This window comes from Grammomys surdaster, unplaced genomic scaffold (genome assembly GCF_004785775.1).
Source record: "Grammomys surdaster isolate TR1022 unplaced genomic scaffold, NIH_TR_1.0 219, whole genome shotgun sequence".
In the NCBI taxonomy this organism is placed as follows: domain Eukaryota; kingdom Metazoa; phylum Chordata; class Mammalia; order Rodentia; family Muridae; genus Grammomys; species Grammomys surdaster.
The window spans coordinates 3,758,400-3,766,451 of NW_021604664.1; the positions used below are offsets into that span (position 1 = coordinate 3,758,400).

The 8,052-nt window shown below is 35.9% G+C and overlaps 1 pseudogene; it reads right to left on the bottom strand.

Moving 5' to 3' along the window:
- Positions 1-2,863: 2,863 nt before the first annotated feature.
- LOC114625543 lies at positions 2,864-7,513 on the bottom strand (annotated as a pseudogene).
- Positions 7,514-8,052: the final 539 nt, after the last annotated feature.

Here is an 8,052-nt window from a genome sequence, read left to right on the forward strand (position 1 = left end):
CACTGTCTGAACTGGAGCCTCCAGGTGCTTTATCTTGCCATGAGACTCAAGCTTAAGTGAGAAAACAAAAACCTAACATGGATATGGGGGGCATAAAACTAAAGTTTCTCCCCTAGTTAGGGAGCTACTGGTTATGGATAACTGCTGGGAGAAGAATGGTCCATGTTCTTTAAGAGTCTGGCCTCTGATGGTTGATCATGAGGTACTAAAGACCACATATTCCAGATCAACGCAAACTGTACTCCATGGGTTTTTTGAAATATAAGACACAGGGTTAGACAGCTAGGGAAGAGTGAATAGATCTGGGAGACATGTTGGGAGAGGGGAATATAATCCAAATACATTTTATGATATTCTCAAAATCTGATTTGTAAAATATTACACAACCTGAGCAACCAAAAAATGTAAATTAAAATTTGAGAGGAGCCACCAAAGAAATGTTAATTAAAATTTGAGATTTTTATCTTACCCTAGTCAAAATAGTTAAGATAAAAATATAATGAGTATTGCACAGATGTGGGGAAAGTATATATCTCCTTATGTGATATATATCATATGTATATATGTATATGTGCATAATATATATCTCATAACCTAGCTATACACTCATCCATTTTTCACTGCTACTCTATTCACAGTAGTGAGAAAATGGAAATAGCCTAGGTGGGCATCAAGGGATGAGTAAATAAAAAAAGCATTCTACATGAACACAATGGAATATTACTCAACTGTTAAAAAAACAAAAAAATTATTTCACAGATAAATAGAACTTAAAATAATCACCCTGACTGATATAACAGAGACTCAAAAAACAAATGTCACATGTTCTCTTTTATTTGTGGTTGTTAAATTTGAATCTTGTATGTATGTCTCATTTAGAATGTTCATATGCATTTGAGTTTATATTTCTAATAAAACAGTTAAATCTGTTACCAACCACTTCACTATCTCCAAGCCTACCCCACTTTCAATCCTAGAATGGAAATGATCTAGAAGCTAGAAAGTTGACTTGTGTTTTCCTTTCGGTGATTGCAAGAAATACTTTATTGTTTGATTTCTTCCCCATTTTGCATTTTTACTACTTACATTAAACTGCCTTGTCCTGTTTTCAGTTGACTTTTCTTTGCAGAGTTTGGAGTTTTACAGTGGGTTCCAAAACAGCTTACCTGTTGTTGATCTATTACCAGCATTTTACATGAAATTAGCTAATAATTATCTCTAATATTATTCTAATATTCTTGCTAGATATTTAATAAGAATATTAAAAATAAAACCACCTGACTAATATCTTTGAATATCATGTACTGTAGAAAGCTGGTGATTTGAGATATGTAACACAGCACCATGTCTCATCATTTTAAAAATTCCACACTCATGGTAAATTGTAGCCAACACATTTATGTGAATTTGAATGATTGTATTTATATATGTGTGTATCATAAAATAATCTATCCAAGACTCTCATTATATATGTTATCATTTTTCCAGTGAGAACACTCAAGATCTACTCTTTTAGATGTTTTGTAAGTTCTAATTATAGTAATCATTCTATACAATAGGTCTCATGAGCTTACTTTTCCACTGAATTAAAATTTTGTAATATTTTACTAAAATCCCCTCACTTCCTGAAAGGTCCCCAATCTTGGGCTCTATGCCCAGCTTTTCCTGTGACCACAGCAGTGTGGCTACCTAATATACAATTCACAAGAAATGAAGGTTAAAAAGATGGCTTAGCAGTTGAATGCACTTGCTGCTCTTCCAGAGGATCCAAATTTGGTTTGCAGCAGCCACTTCTGTATGGTGAAAAAGTTTGTTATACCAGGTCCAAGGGATCTGACACTTCTTGCATTTTTCTTTATTGTTTAGGTCTTTATTATATACACCTTATTTAATTATTCATAAATTATCTCAATATCACATAATTATAAAAGCCATCAATTTGTTATAATGGAATGTACCTGATTTTATGATAAAAATTAAATTGTCAGTGACTCTAGAACTGTCATAAATATTTAAATTGTTCATGATATAGATTTTGACCATTCTTACATAAAAATTACATATTTATAAAAACCCATATTATAGGAAAAAGCAAGTTTTATCTCAATCTAAATTACAAATTACCAACTCTTTCAAACTTTTAAAAGACATTCTATCTTGCTACAATAATACACATAGAAATAGCTCCAAGCTGTAATTATATATTACTTTTTTCATAATTAACTGATCAAGATATTAAAATAAATGTTTATTTAAATTAACATTTAAAATAAGTGTTTATGAGAATAATTTGTTCTCATCTTTTATTTTACTCTTTTCGGTATTTACTGATAAATTCCTCATATAGGATATATGTGTATTGTCTTTAAGAAAAATTAATGATGTAATTTATAAATATCGACATAAAGTCTATGAATTTGCAAAATAATTTATTAAAAGAAGGTACTGCTTCAAACTGTATAGCCAGCCTTCCCATAAGCAATTGGAAAAATTTAAAGATTTACTTCACAAATGACAAATCAAAAAGCCATTGAATAATGCCTACTATGTGGTTTTCATGACAATTAGGTTGAAACAATGTAAATGTATTATAAAATAATTGATTTCTTTAGGATTTAATAAAGTATTTCTGAATGTACTAACACTAATACAAGTATTTTAATATTTTTTTCTAAGCAGAGAATCCATATTGGTTAATACTATCCAAGATTAATCATTGCCTAGCATGATTAAAAGAAACACAAGTAATAAGACATGTTTTACAAGAACATGTAAAAAAAAAAGAAAGAAAGATGAATTTTGTACAGTGAATGAGTTAGAGGAAAAGGCTCTAATTTGTAAACTGTTTTATATGTTTTCAATTTTAAATAAAAATATTGCTGAATAGATTACCTAATTCCCCTTTTACATCCTTATATCTCAGGTATAGATAAAGGAGCTGAGAATAAGAATCACTACTCCATAGAAGAGAGACATGAACTTGGGCAATGGGGGATGTGTGTTGAGATACACACTAATGGCTGGACCATAGAACAGGAGAACTACAGTGAGATGAGAGGAACGTCCCAAAGTCTTTTTTCCCTTGCTCTGAAGATTTTATTTAAAATAGAGCATGTTCAATACTAGCAGAGGAGGCAAGAATTAAACACAGAGGAACAACTAAAAGAAAAATGCTTACCACAGAGAAAACAAGCTCATTCATTTCTTTTTCACTGCATTTAGTTTTTATTAGAATTGGAATCTCACACACTAAGTGATCCAGTTTATTGTGTCCATACACTGGCAACTGCAATATCACAGTGGATTCTGAGACAGCACAGGAAATTCCTTTCAGACAGACAGTGGACACTAACAGGAGGCAGTTATGTCAATTCACAAAGAGAGTGTGTCAGGAGCTGTCTAGAATGGGCCACAGCTAGTAAGAGGTAGCCCACTGTTTTCTCATGGTCTGTGATGGATGAAGTAAATACCCAAAGAGACTTCATCTCAGGATTGCTTCTTTTAGCTGATATGCATTTCCTGTCATTATTAAATTAATATAATAGCACCTGAGCATTAGCCCACTCTATTGGGCAGATTTCTGCAGATCAGCAAAGATGTACTACTACCTTGTAGTGATGCTATGCAGTCAAGTAGATGATGTCTTAATTTTTAATGATGATGCTGTACCAATTCCTAAAATTATACTAGTAATTATTAAGTCCTTTTTATTAGGACTGCTATTAAAGCCCTCTCTTATATGAAAACTGCAATTAGAACCCTGCAATTGTTCAAGTGTCAAGAGTTAATTGCTTTGAAAATAAAAATCAGGCATTTACAACTTAGAATACATACCAAGAGGTTGTTAAACAATTAACCAAAGGTCATAAAAAGGAACTAATAATTTATTGTAGGTGCATAGACAGAAGATAAACTATTGACTGTTTTTATGTATACAAAACTTCACTGTCAACTGAGATACAAAAAATCATGATCTTTAGCTCTCCATGAACCTGTGGAGCCAGTGACAGAAAGTTATTATTTAGTCAGGTAATTAAACTTAATGGATATACATGTAAAACATCTGTGTTGTAAACTTGTTATACAATTTATGATTTGAATTTATATTTGAACTTTTGGAAAAAAAACCCCAATACTTCCAATACTTGAAAATACCATGTGGTCTATTTCCCTAGAAAAGGTACAAAAACTATGAATGATTATATCACATGATATGACATCAGAGTAGGAGGAGATTAGAAGGAGAAGGAGAGAGCAATATTAGGAGTGAGGAGAAGGACAGCAGAGTAAGAGTAACTTAAAAATAAAGGAGTACTTTAGAAATTAAGAGAGAATATAGTCTGATAGATTTTCCCCCTTTTTCTTTCCCTTAAAGATAAGGATGTAAAAGTTAATTCAATATAAAAAAGTAATTAATTAATTAGTATTAAGATGACATTAGGGCAGGAGCAGAAGAAGAAAGCAATATGCGAAATGCAGAGAGAAAGAGCGACAAAGAAGAGGCTGCAGAGAGGGCAGGAGCAGCAGGCAGGCTTCTTACCATGGAACAGAACAGATCTTTTCTCAGCAAGGCAGGCTTAGTCTTCCTAAACAGGACAAAGCTTTTTTCTTACAAACTTGCTTTAATTAACTTAGCAATACAAGGTAGAAGCTTTTTCTTCCTCTATGCAGTAAAGATTGGAGCTGATTTTTCATTCAGAATGAGTGAGTTCTTTCAGTACTGCTGTTTAGACCTTTGCTCCATTGCTTACGTAAGTATGGATGTGTGTAAGTTGATTAGATAAATCGTTGGGCCCAACAAATAAGTATGGATGTGAATTATGAAAATGTGTGTGTTTGTGCATATTTGCATTGTAAAACTCTTCCTTATGCAAGAGTGACTCTCTTCTTCTGGAACAATAAAGGTTGATTGCTCCCTAGCACCTGGCAAGGTAAAGGCAAGGCTTCTGGGCAAGAGAGAAAGGAGTCCTAGCAATTAACACAGTCCTCTGATGTTAAGAGACAGGTGTTAATTTGACCAGAGGTCTGTAGCTTCTGGCCTCACAGTAACTTAAAGTCAAGATAGGTAAACATTAGTATTAATAAAAGAAATAATCTTAACCCATCACAAGACCAAATCTTGTCCCCACTGATGCTCAGCTACCATCAAGAGAGAACCAGAGCTCCAGAGCCAGCCTCCAACAAGGGTATAGTGCAGAAGTCTGCAGACGTCTACACAGCGGGCAAGGGACATAAGAACCAGGAGGATACCCTCTGTACCCCCAATTGTGTGGAACAAATAAATCTGGACTACACACCTCATGAAGCTGACAGTCTTTGTAGAGCCCTTAGGTCAGTTCACATCTGAGTACAATGCTTGTGGTGTAGTCAATAAAGGAAAGATTGGTGAGGAAGAAATACCTGGAGCTGTGGAGACAGAGGTCTAATGTGGACAGCAGAATGATGGCAATGTTTCCAATCATGGCTATGGGGTATGTTTCCAGAAGAATAATGAAGAGAAGGAGTTCCAGCCAAGAACAGTCTACAAAACTAAGTAAAATAAACTCTTGCTTTATTGTCATTCTCTTCAATCTGATTCTTCTGTAATAAAGAAGTATCAAAAAAGTTAGTGTTATAGCAATAGCAAAGACTCATGATTCATTGGTTATGACTATAGAAACCAGAGCTGGCATTCTGCATTCGAAATGACATGTGTGATGCTTAGGAGATAACACAGTCTGCCAAAGAAAGAGGACATGGGATTTATCTTCAGTACTCAGGTAAAAATGTTTTCAAGGGAAACACATTTCTATAATCCCAGCTCTAGTTAAGAAAAGTCTGGTCATGTTCTGGAGCTTGCTGGCCAGCTATTGCAGCAGAATTGATGAACTCTAGATTTAGTGGGAGGCACAGTCTTGAAACATAAAGTAGAAATCAAATGTAGAAAAGATTGCGCATGGACTCTGAATGTCATATACACAACATACCTAAAGCACAGAAATGTGTATACACACCTGTTCATATACATACACACTCCTTCATTCACACAAGTAAAATAATCTGGCAACTAGTGATTTAGCTTCTATTTATGATACTAAACTTTAAAGGGAGTTTCCAATTATCTTACAGTACATGTGGTATAAAGGTGAGGAACTAATTTTAACAGCAGTGCTGAAGACATTATTGAAACATTATAGAAACATGTCCAGGAATCAGTTAGAGAAGGTGATAGAACTCTGAGCTCTGAGTATGGAGATTTGGTCTATCTATTCTATCTCCTGAGCTGAATCATTAAATCTTCTGTATGGATGGTGAGTACATTTGAGATCTAAACAAACCTCTAACATATACTTGAGACTGAGCAAAGTTACCATGATTTCTTCACGTTGGTACAGTTATCCACAGCCCCCTATTTAGAAGCCAAATGAGCTACACCTTAATTACAATGTTCTTTTTGGCATTTATGTGCTTTTATAAATATCTATTCAGTGGAATTTTGGCATTCAGTGATTCCTGATAAATTATAGTTAACTTATCCATCTTATAGAGATATTTCTTTATCCATTGAGCTCAATGCTTCCTTTTAATACAAAAAATTTGGTCAACTATCAGGGATATCGATTTTTTTGTTATTCACATTGATATTGTTAATATATTTTTCAACTCCAAGAATTTTTGTCAGCAGATCTCTTGATTCAGACAAAGTGACATTCAAATTTCAGTAATTTTATATTTCCTAGATGTGTTTATTCTCTTATTTTGTAGCTAAAGTAAATGCAGATATAACAAAATCATGGAACAGAATAAAACAATATAAGAAAAATTTAAAAAGTTTATACATTTTTTATTAGTGTTTCATAAAATGTTATCTCTATAGCCAAGTTGACTCAGCTCCTGTAGCAGGTCTCCTGTGGCCTCCTGGCATGTCTCCAAATCAGAGACTCACAATACATACTGGAGCACAGTTATTTGGGGGTGGGCCCACAGGTACTCAACCAAGTTCTCATGCAGCCTTGGGTGAGCTCTTGAATTCTTGAGGGAGGCATGTCCAAGTCAGTTGTCTCTTGAATCCTCTCTCCAAGTCTTGCCATTCAAAGGCAAACAAACACTGGCTTTTGGGTATCAGAACAAGGCTGCCAAGTCATTCAGTGGCTGATGCTTCTAACATATGTCAAGTACACCTTGGTTAACAAAAGTTGTGTTCACAGAGAGCACAGCTGACTGGTGCTCTCTGGCTCCTGTGTCAAAAGGAGTGTAGGTTCTATAGTGTAGGTTCTTCTAAAAGCCATTCTAGATAATCTCTGGGGCTATCATTCTTTTTCTGCATCACTTGGCTCACCTTAGATAAATTTGTGGAGCATCTGGCAGCCTCTTGGAGGCCTGCCATCAGAATTTGGTGGTGGGCCTGGGGCCCCTCTTTACCTTACCTCCTTGACCTGTCAGGCCAAGTCATAGGAAAGGCTACATTGATATCAGCCTGGATTTGAGCAGGCAGCTCATTTGCATCCGGAACTAATTTTTGGTCAGCTCCCATGATCCTCTCTCTTCCCTCCATTGTGAGTAAGACCTGGAGCAGATGCTGACAGTTGTTCCAGATGGGTTAGTAAGTCAGCATAATCGAATTTAGAAGACCTGTGGGAGCTTATGGTCTTTCTAAAAATGGGGAGTTCTGCAACTTCGGATTGTAAGGATAGTTACTGGCAAATGGCACATCATGAACTGTCTCCCCTGAATATCTGGGGCGGCCTGTAGCCTGGAGGGGTAAGGCTGTAGTAGAGTCGGCCCTCTGGGTGGTATGGGTCAGAGTATGAGGTGGACTTCAAGTGGAGTCAGGAGAGCCAGAGGAAGTCAGGAGCTGTTCCTCCCTCTGCCGGTGCTGCCTGGGCAGGGGCAGGGGCAGCAGTAGTGGCAGCACAATCAGGAACATAAGGATGGAAACAGAGATCCTCTTCGAGAGCAGAAAGAGGGAGCAGGGCAGGGGGCCAAGGCTGACCCTCCTTTAGAGCAAGAAGGGTGGGGAGCAGCGAGGTCCATAACAAAAATGTCTCATCTAAACAGAAGCCTTCTCAGAAC